The sequence below is a fragment of the Mastigoproctus giganteus genome, chromosome 11, assembly GCF_048544385.1.
Source record: "Mastigoproctus giganteus isolate SK-2022 chromosome 11, ASM4854438v1, whole genome shotgun sequence".
In the NCBI taxonomy this organism is placed as follows: domain Eukaryota; kingdom Metazoa; phylum Arthropoda; class Arachnida; order Uropygi; family Thelyphonidae; genus Mastigoproctus; species Mastigoproctus giganteus.
This window is the reverse complement of record NC_143585.1, coordinates 136,122,581-136,138,679: the sequence shown is the minus strand read 5'-3', so window position 1 is coordinate 136,138,679 and position 16,099 is coordinate 136,122,581.

Genomic DNA, 16,099 nt, shown 5'->3' with positions numbered 1-16,099 from the left:
CCTGAAGACTGATCATTTACAACAATTCTCTGTCTCCTCTATTTTAGCCAGCCTGTGAACCATCTTGGATCTTTCAACGCCTTCTAAGCCAGTTTCTATAGCAGCCTCCTATGGAGAAGCGTATCGAAACCTTTATTAAAGTCTAGATATACATTGAGCTCGCTTTAGAATAACAACACCCACCTAATGCCTCTTTACTATAATAGCCCGTACACGTCTTGGCATGGACCCCGGGATGTTGCAGGGTGTCCTGTGGTAGTGCTACCTACCCATGCATTACAAATAGTGTTCATTAATGCCCCAGATTAATAGGTGGATGGTCCTAGTATCGAATGTCGCTTTCCAGTAGGTCCCAAACCTGCTCAATTGGGTTAAGATCTGATGACTTGGTCGGCCATTCGAGGACAGAAGTCATTGTTGTGTTTTTGAAAACGGTTAGCAACCTGTCTGTCATTATGGCATGGCACGTTTTTTTTTTTTTTTTTGTCGATAGACGCCAGAGTTGTCTGGGTATATTGTCATCATGAAGGGGCGTACTTGGTCGGCAATAATAGAAAGGTAGGTGTTCCCAACTAGCCATTGATTAACGGTGATGCGAGGACCCAGGTCATGCCACGAAAACAGTCTCCAGGTCATAACACCACTGCTTCAAGCCTCCGAACACCAATAGTTCATCCAGAGTCCTTTTCGTTGCTTTTTCCAAATGCGGATAACGTCCAGAGACAGACGATGCTCACCATGGGGTCGACCACACATGGCTGTCCATGTGTGACCTTTGGCGCTGGTTTTTTGACCTCGGTTGAGCTATTCACGGTAGACACATGACACCACAGAACTGGAGCAGTTAACTGTATTGGCTGTTAGTATTAGTACTGGAAAATGATGCAAGAAAGCGCACTTTAGTATTAGTATTAGTATTAGTAATGGCCGCATGGTGCAAGAAAGCCTATGGCTTATGCTGTACCAGCCAAAAAAAAAAAAAAAAAAAAAAAACCCGAATAAAACAACGATAAAAAACAAACAAACAAAAAAAAAACAACTAATAATTAATAAGAGAAAAGGAAATTAAACCTATCATCCTACGCGTTTCCCTCACCTGAAGGTACTATCCAGATGACCTTTGAATTTCCCCAAACTCTCAGCCTCTACCACCCATGTAGGCAACTTATTCCAGTAATTTATAACTCGCTGGCTAAAATAAAACTTCCTGCAGTCCAATCTAAACATCTTCCCCCGTAACTTGAATTTAATGTCCCCTAGTTCTAGCATCATTTATAATCTTGAAAATTTCGTCCTCATTCATTTTACTGATGCCTCTCAGAGCCTTAAACACCTCCTCTAAGGTGTCTAGTTTCCAAACTCTGCAACCCACATATTCGAAGTCTTTTCTTCATAAGGACGCCCTTTTGCCGATCTCACCAGGCGAGTTACCCGTCTTTCCACCCTTTCAAGAAGCTCGATGTCTTTCTTTAGGTGCGGTCTCCATACTTGAACACAGTATTCCAAGTGTGGTCTAACAAAAGCCTTATACGGCTTTTGTTAGACCACATTATATATAATGGGACGTGATAATCCCATTATATATAATGGGATTATCACGTCCCTATCTCTACTTGCAAAAGTTCGATAGATCATCGATAGGACACCATGGGCCTTCCTTGCAACCTGTTTACAATGCTCAGAGAATTTCATGTCTCACCGTATCGTAACACCCAAGTCCCTTTCCTCCAGTACTGGGTTCAGTTGAACTCCACCAAGTGAATAAGTTATTTTGGGATTACTGTTTCCCAGGTGTAATACCTTACACTTTGTTGGATTAAAGCATAGCTGCCATTTTTCTGACCATTCCTGAAGTCTATCCAAGTCTCTCTGAAGAAGCTCAGCTTGACAGTGATCATTAACTACTTTACCAATTTTAACATCAACTGCAAATTTAGACATCACGCCCTCTATCCCTTCATCGATGTCGTTTATGAAAATTAAAAACAACAGTGGTCCTAATACTGATCCTTGGGGAACCCCACTTCTTACATCAACCCAATCCGAGAATAGCCATTTATCACAACCCTCTGCCTCCTGCCCTGAAGCCATCGTGCTATCCATCTAAGGATTTTCCCAGTGATTCCAACCTGTTTCACCTTATAAAGCAACCGTTTATATGGGACTGAGTCAAAAGCTTTGCTGAAATCTAAATAAACAATGTCGACATTATTCCCTAAATCCAGCTCGTCAGTGACCCTTTCAAAATAACGAACGAGATTTGTTAAACATGATTTTCCCTTTACAAAACCATACTGAGTATCCTTGAGAATTTCAATTCTATCCAAATGATCCTGAATTCCACCCTTGATCATTGCCTCCATGATTTTCCCTACCACTGAAGTCAGACTGACAGGGCGATAATTTCCCATTCACTCTTAGAACCACCCTTATGTATGGGAGATACATTGGCACTTTTCCAATCCAACGGAATCTCCCCAGAGTCTAGTGATGCCCGCATAATTAGCCTCAATGGTTCAATGCACTCACTTGCCGCCTCCCTTAAGATTATAGGGTATATTTCATCAACTCCAGGAGCCTTACTGGCCTGTAGGCTCGAAAGTTTTTTCATTAAATAATCTTGCGAAATTTCAGTATCATTAATTACATATTTTTCAACTTCGCTCCCACAATTTCCCATTGCCACAAAAGGTTTTTCATTTGTAAATATCGATGCAAAATAACTGTTGAGTTCATCTGCAACGGCAGCTGGTGTATTTAGTACTATCCCCTTTCCCTTACGTTAAGGTCCGATCTGGTTTGTCCTGCTCTTCTTAGCATATATATATATATATGTAAAGAATTCCTTATCCCCCCCCCCCTCTTTGCTCTGTTTGCTAGCGATTTCTCATAAACTGCCTTTGCCTGTCGAACCTTTTCTGTGGCTCTATTACAGATGTCTCACCACTACAATTCTTCCACTTATGGAGCATCAGCCAGAAAAAAATAAAATAATAAAAAAATAAAAATAACCCATCTCACCTGTCCATCCTTTCCAAGAATTTGTCTAATTCTTCCTTGAATTTATTCAAACTATCCACTTCCACAACAGATGGAAGTTTGCTCCAACATTCGATCAACCGCTGGCTGAAAACAACCATCCTTTCTCAATTTGATTTTATGCCCCCTCATGTGTGTCTTAGCAAGAGGAAGAATGCCATCAACATTGAGCTTACTCAATCCATTCAAGGCCTTAAACACCTCAATCAGATTTTCATACCTATATACAGTACTCAAGATGCGGCCTAACCATGGCCTTTTATAAAGGGTTGTCAAGACACTGGCACCTGCACGTCTCACCACTACAATTCTTCCACGTTCGAAGTCGGAAAGATCTCAACGCCGACCCATTCTTCCTCGCATTCATTCAAAATCCTATCACCACTTGTGCTAACTACAATGTTACTTCAGCCGTTCCCGACTTTGAACCTTTATCAGCGTCACAGACCAGTTCATTCTGCATAAGGGCGTGTTGCTAATGCGAAGCGAACTCAGTGTGTTGTATAATTTCAAAATTGTTAACCACAATCTCCAGGAACTTATGCAGGAATGTATTCAAGGTAGCATTCGTGTTGAGATGGTCCTGAATCCTTCCCTTAACCGTAGACTCCATGATCTTCCTGGCCACAGAAGTCCAATGGTTATCCGACTCATCTTTGTGGAAGACATTAACGCTCTTCCAATCCAAGGGAGTTCTTCAGGATTCTAATGACACCTTCATTAACATTCAATACACTCATATATGGTCTTTTTAAGTTTATCTTTTTGAGTTGCTCTTCTTTAACCTCGGTAGATTTTCCATGAAGCGCTTCTGGTACCTTTCTTCCACTGCAACCAATTAAGGGACCTATTGGATTTCCTCTATTCCTTTAAAAGCAGGGAGAGAGCGCAAAATTTTTATTTATTTTTTCTCCATTTTTTATATTCACAATGAGAACTCCCTGTCTCCGTTTTTAGCTTTTTGATAAAATGATTTTCTTTGTTATCAGCTTTCCCTCATTTTATCCCATTCGCGTAGGTTTCAAAACCACTATAACTGCCCCATGCTCATTTCTTTTTCGCAACTGACTCTTAACCTCTCTCGCTTATTTTGACATCTTACGTTTATGAAACTTGACTATTAGTACGATTATGTTTGTGGCTTGGAATAAATTACTTAAATATTTCCCATAGCATATTTACAGGATACAAATATGCTATGGGAAAATTGTGCCCCCCCCCGTCTTCCCAATCTCTATTGGATCTGGAACCGGATTAATCGACACCTCTGCCTTTTCTCGACTCTCTTCTTGTCCCCAATTATTTTATTAATAAACTGAATAAACAAATAAACAGAATCTTCTCTTATTCAGCTTTTATAAATAACCTTGTAAACATAAGGATAACATTTAGAAATCTTGCTATTGAAAAAGTAGAGATCGTTGCGATAACTGTTTTTGCTGAAACATGTTGTTTTGAAGGTGACTTCATCAAGAGCACAATGACCTGACGGTAGAACCTCATTTCTTGACCGTTCCATAGTATACTACAGAAAACATCTGCTCAGAACCGAGGCAGACGTATTAACAACTTCCAAAAGATAGTGCGAAAGACAAAGAGGTATCACCAACAGGTGATAGTTGTGGAAAGCACGTCTGTTGCCCCACACACCTAACAAAACATCACTTCAACAGACAGGTGTGTGTCGGGAAACTCGCGAGCATAGTTAGCAGCATTGCTTTACAGAAGCAGTCATGCAAAACAAGTTGGCGTTCGCTGTTTGTGTATGTGCCCTCACTTTGGCACGAAAATTGGGAATCCTTGATTCCAGGTTTCCACAGACGTCCTTGCTCGGTTGTATGTTTCGGGCAGTATTGTTTATATTTGGCTGTTATGGTAGTTGGATGCTTGCGGCTCTTATGGAGACCTACATTCACCGTTCTATGTCACCAATCTGACTTCTTTAAAAAGTGGGGCACAGCTTGTGTTTACATCGAAGGGCCATGGCTATCGGAAGGGCTCAGCAGGTTGACGCTTACCTGCGAACGTTCGATGTTTCACATGATAGGCCAGGTCGTTGTTCTAAAACTCGTAAGACGTTGTATGGATCCGTTTTCTTCTTCTTCTTTTTCTTCTTTTCTCCATTTCAAGTCGCGTAGTCTTTGCCTGCGCATGCCTGTGAGCATGTAGAGAAAGAGATAACGGGTCAGTCACGCAACTAAAGTTCAATAGTGGTTTATAGAACAATTTGAACGAGGTAAGGAGAAGTAAAAAAGGGCAAACACAAAGCCGACTCGCCCTGCCACAGTAAACTTTTGCAATATATCCACGAGAGAAATAAAACTGTTTGCAAATAAAAGAACGAACTTTGCTGAGAACAAAGCAAGCACAGTTTGACTGATGAGACCCCTTTCATTTTTTCTGAGGATTTGGTTGCCTTCAGGGTATTAACAAAGTTTGTACCCTGAAGCAAGCTTCGTTCATTAACCAACTTTCTCACGCTACCTGTGCTTAACTTCTGACAAAGGAGAGAGAGAGAGAGAAATATGGCTGTCAGTAAGGCATTGAAGTTTTTTAAGCTAAAAACCATCATTCATTTTAATGTTTTCATATTGTTCCTTTCCTTCGGCTAGGAACTTCCTTCTGGTGGGACGACGGTAACCACCAAAACTGTGGTAAGGATGAAGAAACCTTATTGTTAAGTAAAACAAGAAAATATCTTTTGAAGATCCTACTTTTACCTATACTTAGACAAGCCCATGGTAGAATTAAGCAAAGTTCTAGAAGAACTGAAATATTCTGAAGGGCAGAATGTTAGCTGGTTGGTTGTTTTAGTTCTGCAAATACCGCTGTCAGTAAAGTATTGAAGTTTTTTAAGCTAAACACCATCATTCATTTAATGTTTTCATATTGTTGCTTTATTTCGGCTGGGAACGTGCTTCTGATGGAACGATGGTTACCACCAAAACTGTGGTAAGGATGAAGAAATCTTATTGTTAGGTAAAACAAGAAAACACATCTTTAGAATATCCTACCTTTATCTATACTTAGGCAAGCCCGTGGTAGAGTTCAAGTTCTAGAACTGAAATTTATGAAATATTCTGAAGGGCAGAATGATGGTTAGTTGTTTTCGGATTTTGTGGCACACCCACCACTTCGATCAGCTGAATTTATCATTTTTTCATACTCATCATTTCTTGCTGTTAATTCCTGTTACGTTTATTTACATGACCATACCAGGAATTGCAGTATATTTTCTATAATCAGAGGTCCACGAACAGTGGATTGTGATCTTAGATACCTCGAAGGATTTTCTGGAAAAAGGTAGGGGGAGATGGATTACGACTTATGAGAATGAAAAGTAAAACACAGGCTCAAACAAAGAAAGGGAACTAGATTCTTTACGCTGGAATTCTCAAAGATCTCTTCAATCGTGGCTGTAATTTGACGATCTGAAGTGTATGGAGTAGGCATGTCCTCATTTCGAATGAAAAAAGAAAGAAATCATCCTAAGGGACAAAATTACATCCTTTTCGTGTTTAAATATTATTATAGTTTTCCAAGGAAGTGTAGTCCAATAATAAATGTTCACCCGGGAACCACCATTAACTCAAGACTCGCTACTACGAAAATACATTGAACTACAAGATTGTGTTTGTTTTTTCTATATACAGAGGCTAGTATAGTGACTAGTTCACATCTTTAACATAATCTCGATGTAAGACACTAATAATATAGATTCAATGCTAATATCATCGAATTTTTATGATATTTTTGTTTCGTTTTAGTCGATTCTAATATTTTTATTTTTGAACTGGGCGTTCGGTTGCACCTCGGTACGATGACCTCTTTATTTATTTATGTATTTTTTTCCCTCCATTGCTCGCTATGGCAGAACTACTGCTCTGCTTACAAAGTGCCTGCCGCTTTCGAAGAGTTTTCGAACTAATTCGAATCCATTATCCCTGGCAAGGAAGCCTGGATGTGGGTGTAACTTGGCAGGGCGTGTTCGCAAATACTCCAGCCCTTCTTGAAAACAAATACCATTTAGAGGAGCATAAATGTTCGCTGTAGATTAACCCTTTCTTAAAGCAAATGAAAAGAGGCCATTGGCCTTCTATGATCGCAGCATGCATCTTCACTGCTCCTTAAAAGGATGGAGATTATTAGCTTTCTGCGTAGTGTGTCAGTAGGTGCAGCGTTCTGTTTCGGTAGTTTGGTTCGAAGAGCAATCCCCTCTCTACTAGACTAGCGATTACCTCCGATTGTTTCACCTGATGATGTTGAAAGGTCGATGATCTATTTTGTCTGGTCTACTGGTCCTGATTTCTCAGTCACGGCAAAGATAGAATGATAAACACAATACTCACGGGAAATCCTCTCTTAACGAATGGAATATTTCTTTCACAACTAAGAATTTTTCTGCCTATTATACATTAATTTAAGTATAAGGTGTGACTGGAAGTAACGAGCTGAATTTTTCTTTATCAGCTCTTCTGTGGAATAAATTACGGGTAGGATGACGTCATTGATGGCTTATCTTGTAAGCTGTCTTCAAGGTTTTTCGACTGATGGAGAACAGGAAAAAATTAACGTCATTAGGGAAGCTGTCTGCGATAAATGGGAAGATCGAAATCGAAACAACTGGAAGGCTGAATATACTCATCAGAAATCATTCTTTCCAAAATTGTTGAACCTGCTCGATCTGATCTCCATACTAAAAGCTGTTAATTCATAAGGTTTCCTTCTGAATCTTGCACTGAAGAAGAACCTGTGGGTTTCAAGTTTGAAAACTTTGCGCTATTCTGTATACTTGTGGTAGAATACAATACAATATTGTCATTGACTATTTAATATGACTGTATGGTGTTCACTTGTACAAACAGCTGTTGTCTGGTTGCTCTTTGATCATCCCAGTGTTCCTGGAAGGACAGCGTCACTTTATTATTACAATTGCCATTGTAATTCTTAAAGTTCTTGACGAGGAATAACAAAGCGCGTAGTGTAGTCATTCAAGAATAAGAAGTATTCATTACAAAGTGAATCAACAAACCAGCTTCTTCATTCCCCTTAAAGAATCCTTGAACCTGTATTAAATTCATTATCGAAAGTAAATAAAAAAAAGTTTAAAATATCGTATAATTCTCTGCATGCACAAGGCGCCCTAAGTGGTTAGCGGCATCTGATACCCTGTTACAATGGCGCCGATACCAAAAAACAAAATGTAAACACAGGCGTGGGAATGGCAGCGTGTCGTCATTGAGTCGATATTTTGGCATCCTCGTACTACGCCGCCATTAACCCATAACGTGTGCGTCATCTGATAAACAGATAACGCTGTTTCATAAACATCCTACAAAAGGAAAACCCTGATTTTATCCCCTCTCACTGTGTGTGGGTTGGGTTTGATGGAGGCGGAAGATTTGTCATCTGTTACGTTGGTCAACGAATACTTGTGGTTTTCTTGATAAGTAAGAAGAAATTACCGACTTCTCTGGTAATATGAATGTAAGTATGATGGATTGCAACGGTGTCATATTTCGACTCTGGTATGATGAAATAATTGTCATGCGCTATTGAAACGTATATTTTGAAATGCAAATCTGTCCCTGGATTAACGGTGTCAGTATGTCGCCGTGGACATAAGAGACAATTTTGCTCAAAATAAAAAAAAAGTAATAAAATAAAAGATCCAGTTACTCTTTCTTCGTAGCTGAATGTACTTCATTTAGCCCTATAAATCCCTCCTGGCTTCTGATCTTGAGATCAGAAGATTAACATCAAAGAAACCGAATGACGTCGCTCATAACAGATGCTTATTTTTTTATTCCGGAGGATTTGTTGTCATTTCTGGGAACTGATTTGCTATGTATAGCGTTTTGATTCAAATCTGGACAATCTAACTGCGCACTTGCACAAAAGTACGATTAAAATTTAAGAATAAAAACTGAAAATGAAATAAACTTCTTATTCTTCTTCTTATAACCTTTCTAAAACCTTTTATAAGAGACATTTATGTAGTTGTATCAAAAGAGTTTTTCTCTACACGAGTATGTTGCCGTAGCCAGCCGAAGTTCGGAAATACTTTCCATCGGGACAAGCGAAACTTTTATAGGCTTTTCACACCATGGCTGAGTTAGTCGATCTCCGAAACTAGGGCTTTTCATCCCTCAAAACTGTAACTAATTTTCTGTCTGTGCAAAATGCATTTTAAACACGTTTGAAGCCGAATCAGAACTGGCTGTTTTCTGTGCAAACCATCAAGCTGCTTTTGATGGCTTGAATGTTAATGCTGCGCTGGAACATGCTTTCCATATCATTGGCTGTTTTCTTCGGTCGTTGCTAATGTGAAAATCAGTTCACTTCCGTATAAGTAATGTTTCCCACCGTTAAAAAAAAAAAAAAATCTGCTTCTGAATGCGACCCGTTGACCACGTGAGGCATGAGAGTGCGGAGTTACTCGACCTACGTAGCATAGATAAGGTGTCAGTGGTGTAGTAGGTAGTAAAATTCCGAGCGTGATGGGTAAAATGAAGGATTTATTGGACTTTGATAAATGACAGATTGTAGGTGCTCGACGGGCTGGTGCCACGATTTCCCAAACTTCTGAACTGGTAGGGTGCTTGTGAGCCGCCGTAGTTAAAGTGTACCAGCACTGGCGTCAAAATGGTCAAACAACGACCCAACGGCAAAACTGCAAAGGTCAGCGAAAGGTTGATGTTAGAGGTGAGCGCCGGGTCCAACAACTCGTATAAGCGAACAGGAGCAGCACTGTTGAAGAGTTGACTACCCAATACATGGGCCAACCCGGAACAATAACTGGCATGACCATGCATCGTACGCTCGCACGTATGGGTTATATCAGCAGACGACGACCCCTACGGCATCATCTCCTAACCAAGGTTCATCGGCGTAAAAGGCTCGCTTGGTGCAAAGAGCATGCAAGTTGGACGTTAGAAGGCTGGAAGAAGGTGTGCTGGTCGGACGAGTCACGTTATTTACTCCATACCGTGGATGGTCGTGTACGGATTCGGCGTCAACAACATGAGGCTCTTCATCCATCATGCATGGTATTAAAAGTGCAGGCCGGTGGAGGCGGTTGTATGGTGTGGGGCGTATTTCACTGGCAGGAACTTGGACCCTTGGTGCATGTGGAACAACGTATCACTAGTCTCCGCTATCGTCAGCTGCTTGCTGACTGTGTACACCCTGCTATGTTACACATTTTTCCCAAATGGCTATGATGGCTTCCAAGGTGACAATGCGCCGAACCATCGGGCACTTGATGTGCAGGAATGGTTTGAGGAACATAGTTCAGACTTCCAGTATATGGATGGGTTCCGAACTGCCCCGTTATCAATCCCATAGAGCACTTGTGGGACACTATGGAAAGGCATATCAGGCGTCTGGATACACCAATCACCTCCATACTGACCGCATTACACACAGCTTGGTTGGCCCTACCTCCCTAACGCTTCCGACATCTTGTTGAATCAATGCCACGTCGGATAGCTGCTGTACTGAGGGCAAAAGGAGGAACTACGTAGTATTAGGTAGGTGGTCATAATTCACTGATCACTCAGTGTAAGTCCAAAGAGTTTACAATTTTTAATTACTAAATGCTATCATGATATTATCATTAATAGTATTTAGCAGTCGCATGGGCTCGATCTACTGTCGTCTGAAGTGCGTGTGCTTCTGCACTTCCTCAAATCACCGGTTGCCTACTGGGATGTCGTTTCAGGATCCCTCTTTCCAGCTTTTCTAATTCTCTTTGCCAATTCGAGAGATAACGTCTGTGCACCATTTGCTAGCTCAATTTTGTATTGCCAGCTCTACCTGTTTGAGTGTAAAATATGCTACCCTTGTTGAGTTTTAGGAGCATTGGCGACTAAAGCCGTGTTTCTTCATGTGTATTGTCTGTAAATTGCGTGTGTTCTGAGGTCGATTTTCTGTTTTCTGGAGGCAAAACCCAATTTCCGGGAGAAAAAACCATGCTACCCTCGCCTGAGACCGACTAATTCAGCCACGTTGTGGAAAAGACCCATAAAAATTCCTCCCGTCATTGACGAGACTCGAACTCAGGGCTTTTCCATCCAGTGTGGGGAGGACAACGATCCTACCAACTGTGCTACCGAGGGCGTTACACTTGTCACGAAAAGCTGAGACCGATAAAAGATTCCACATAATCATTATTGTTTACTGCTTGTGCATTTCATGTAATTCAGGTTTGGTTGCTTCTGTTGCTGTAAGTCACAGGTGGAACACCACCTTTAGAGGTGGTATTCCAAGTTCGCTTTAATGTAGATGATTGGACGGTCGGACAGTCTCTGGTGCCAATGGTGCACATTTAAAATCGCGGAGGTAGGAAAGCTACGTGCGAAAGAACTACCTACTCTTTATTTGCAAAAGTGGGTGTACACAGGGTAGTGAGATATTTTAAATGTATTCAGGGCACTTCACACTGAAATTAAACTGGAACACGGGCTGACTTTATTGTGAGTTTTGCGGTAATGTCTTGTTGGTTGGGATGATTAATTGATTAGCTTCTAAATAATCTCTATCAAGCCTTTTGTTAGGATCTAGCTTATGAAATGCAATGTGTTCAAGAGCTTTAGAGTTTTTTTATTTTCTAAACCAGCTGAGCTCACCTTAGTTATACTTAAGCTAACTTTAGTTGTACTCAAACTATCTTGTTTAGGCGTTGCTTATAATCTTTAACTGGTTCGGAAACTTCACAGTGTTCTAATAAAATTTCTTCTTTTAAATGTTTATTTTTGTTATGTAAAATTATTTTGTAAAAGGTTTTTGGAAAAGGAATATAATAATAAATATGTTTATCTGTGTTATTATAAACTTCACACACGCAAGACCGAATGAGTCAAAATATATATTTTTAATAGCTAAGTGATAACATAAAAAAAAAAATGTATAAAATGTTGATGCCCCTATCAATTCTACTTAAGAATTAAATATTGATAATACGATCGACATTGACATATTATCTATATTTGGACATATTGTCTAAATTTATTTGATCGTAACTCGTTTATTATTAAATGAGTTACGAACAAAACTTCTAAAGCTCTTGAACACATTGTAGGCTCCCTCTTTCTAGCTTTATTCTCTTTGCCAATGTGTAAGATGGGCTAGTCATTGAGAGGGGTTCGAATGCTGTGGAGATGTCAAAGAATATAACATCAAGTTGAGATTTCTTGTTGAATTCTTCGTGTATTAGGATGTCCAGCAGGTTGGTGTGAGTATCTGTACGGAATAACTGTAAGCAGATATGCTTGTGTGAAACAGTGTTGTAAGAGGATCTAAAGAATGGTTTTCTCAAAAAAAATTTAATAATGTGCAACTTATTGAGATCTGCCTGTAATCTGTGTGTATCTTTGGATTCCTGAGAAAGAAATTAATAGAAAGCGCATTGATCAGATGCCCTTTCTCTTAATTTCTAACAGTGATATGGGGATCCTTGATTAATTATTGAGATTTGTTAAGTCGGGTAGTTCATCAGGTGGAGCAGGTTGATTTGAGATGATCTCATCCGTTACTAATTGTTTCCTATCGTTGGAGAGTATTTATTTGGACAGCTTTATTCTCGACAGGACTGCCTTTCTATGTGTATTTCTTTTATATTAAGGGAATGCCGTTCTTTCCTTTGTATTTCTGGTGATCCTCTTAGAGCTAGTATGGTCTTACGCCTTTCTTGGATCAACCATTGATCAGTCCCTCTGTAAAACCATATTAGTTTGGATACACTCAATAATTGCATTTTAATCAATGGCTACATCAGTATGCGTGGAACACAAAAATGGCTGGAACTCGGAAACAAGGGGAAATCAAAACTATGTTTATGAACTTTTTTTTATTGTTTTTAGGTCCTAAATCCATCCCTGAGCGGGGTCCCACATCTTATGATACACCCTGTGTATGAATATACATATATAAATTACATCCAGTCTTCCTTACATTTCGAGGGTACAGCTCTAAAACGGTGTTCGCAGGCCGGCCGCTAGTTAGTATACCAGACCGAACCTATTGGCAACTCTTTAGGAGGGTTCCGGATCAGCTAGCGTATAATCTTGCTACCTCTACTCTGCCAGATAGTGACTGCAGGGAGTCCAAGTAGTGTGTATGCGGGGAGCATTGTCGAGGCCACATTATGTCAAGGATCTGGGTACATTCTTACCATGTGTACGCCATATCCAAAAAATTTCATTACTTCAAACAGCATCTCCACCCCCCACTTTTTCTTACTGTTGAATACACCAAGAATTGTCAAACTAATAGAGCAAACTTATCTGCGAAAAGATCAAAACCTCCCAAACACTTCCTAGTTCATTTCACAAATATAAGTGGTCTCAGTTCTAATCTCACCGATCCATTTTCACTTGCATTCTGCCAAACCCCATGTACTTTTTTTGACAGAATCGGTTATCGGTTGATTCAACTACTGCTCATCTCACTTGCCCAAATTATTTGCTATATGATTCCTTTCGCCTCAAAGGTGGTACTTGTGCATATGTCCGTTCCGATATTCCCTGTCAGAGACTTGGCAAATTCGAATCTCCTCTTTTCGATCTTCTCTGGCTTACAATCTCTCTACAGCATTTTGTCAAATTCATCCGTTGTTTCTACCGTTCTCCCAACTCCACTAATCACTTGGAGCTCTCTGACTTCCCCTCTTTGCAACTTGACTTTCTCCAGTCCAACTTTCCTAACAGTGAGGTAATTTTCCTTGGTGATTTTAATGTTCACAACTCCAGCTGGCTTCCGTTTTCTAGTCACACAGACCCAGCTGGTCGTGATGCTGAGGCTTTAGCAATTACTAATGACCTTGCACAGATTGTTCATTTACCTACGGACAATCCTAACCATACAGCCAATACGCTTGATCTTTTTCTCACAAACAACCCTTCTAAGTACACGGTCCAAGTGAGTGGTCCTTTAGGCACCTCAGATCACAACTTGGTGATTGTCTCTTCTTCAATGGAGCCTTTATCTTAAGGCTATTCCCAACCTCGTGTTGTTTGGCATTACAAGAATGCAAAATGGGATGACCTGCGAGATTTCTTTTCTTCTTTTCCTTGGTCAGATTACTGTTTCAAAACTTCTGATGTCAACGTTTGCTCAGATCGGGTCAGTGAAATTATTCTTGCAGGAATGGAATCCTTTATTCCTCACTCCACTTTAAAATCTCGTCCTTTATCTAAACCTTGGTTTTCCAATAAATGTGTAAGACTGTTCAAGAGAAGGACGTTGCATATCGTAATTAGCTTGTTTCCAATTCTTTAGTTTCATTTTCTGCCTACACCAAAGCTCGGAACAATTGTAAAGCAATTATTAATCAGTCCAAACTAGATTTTGAACAGATTAAGAGTAGAAAACTTGCTTCTTGCTCTAATGGTAGCCGAGCATTCTGGTCTCATGCCAAAGCTATTGGCCGCAACTTTTGCCCATCTCTGCTCCCACCTCTGTCAAAACCAGACGGTTCTGTTGTCACTTAAGCCAAGGATAAAGCTGACCTGCTAGCATCCCATTTTTCTTCCAATTCATGTATTAATGATCTTGGTAAAACACCCCCCACCATTCCCAACACACTCCATTCAGTGGTGCCTCCTGTGGTCCTTCGTCAAAAGGATGTCGGAAGGATTTTGATGAATCTTGATGCAAAGAAAGCTCCACGTCCTGATGGTATTTCTCCCCTTGTTCTCAAAACCTGTGCTCCCGAACTTACTCCTGTTCTCTGCCCCTTTTTTCACTCTCTTATTCCAAAAGTGTTTTTCCTTCTGCCTGGAAATTTGCTTATATCCAGCCAGTTCCTAAAAAGGGTGACAAATCTCTCCCATCCAATTATCGTCCTATTGATATTACTTCTACTCTTTCTAAAGTAATGGAGAAATTAAATAACCGCCAACTCTTAAACTACCTAGAAACCTTCAGTCTGATCATCAACGATTTCCAGTATGGATTGCGTCAGTGTCGATCCACTGGTGATATTCTGGCTTATGTTACTCATTTATGGACAAATTCAATGGAAAAGTTTGGTGGAACACAAGCAGTTGCTCTTGACGTCTCAAAGTCTTTCAATCGTGTTTGGGATAAAGGTCTTTTAAACAAGCTTCCATATTGTGGTTTGCCAACTGTTTTTTTGTAATTGGTTATCCAGTTTTCTCTCTGATCGCTCACTGAGGGTGATGGTAGATGGCTGTCTGTCTTCTAACTTCTCCATTAATATTGGTGTTTCCGAAGGTTCAGTTCTTTCCCTCACTCTTTTCCTTTTGTATATTAATGACCTTTTTCCATTGACTGGAAATCCTATCTATAGTTTTGTCGATGATTGCTCATTGCATTCCACTTTCCATTTTGAGAAACCTTGCCCTGCTGAATCATTTTCAACTTCCCGAATATCCGCTATAAATTCCTTAAATGCCATATATTTAAGGAATTGGTAGCGGATCTTTTTCCCACTGGATAATTCTCCAGTGGGCAAAGACAACTTAGTTGATTTCAACCCTTCTAAAACTCAGTCTTCTCTTATATCTCGCAAAAAGGATTCTTCTGCTCCTATGCTTATCTTTGGTGACACTCCGATTTCTAGGAAAAATGATATATCTCTTTTGGGGATTATCCTGACTTCTAATCTCTCTTGGCACAAGCGCATTAAAAATATTGCTTCCTCTGCATCTAAAAAACTTGATTTTCTCTTTCGTTCTGGGCGTTACTTTTTTGCCAAACAGAGTTCACTTTGTACAATTGCAAATTCGCCCTACCATGGAATATTGTTCCCCCATTTGGGGCCGTGCCCCCAAAATCTCTCTCAGGCTTTTAGATTCTGTTCAGAAAAGGGCAGTTGGGTTAATTTATGACTCCTCTCTAACAGAGTCTCTCCACTCGCTGTCTCATGGATGTACTGTTTCTGCTGCATGCCTCTTCTACAGATACTTCCACGGGCACTGTTCTTCTGAATTGGCTTCTATAATTCCCGCTCTCTCTTTCAAAACAGTCTGAACACATGCCGCCACCAGACAACATCCATTTACTGTCCAACTTCAAACTCACAGAACCAACTTTT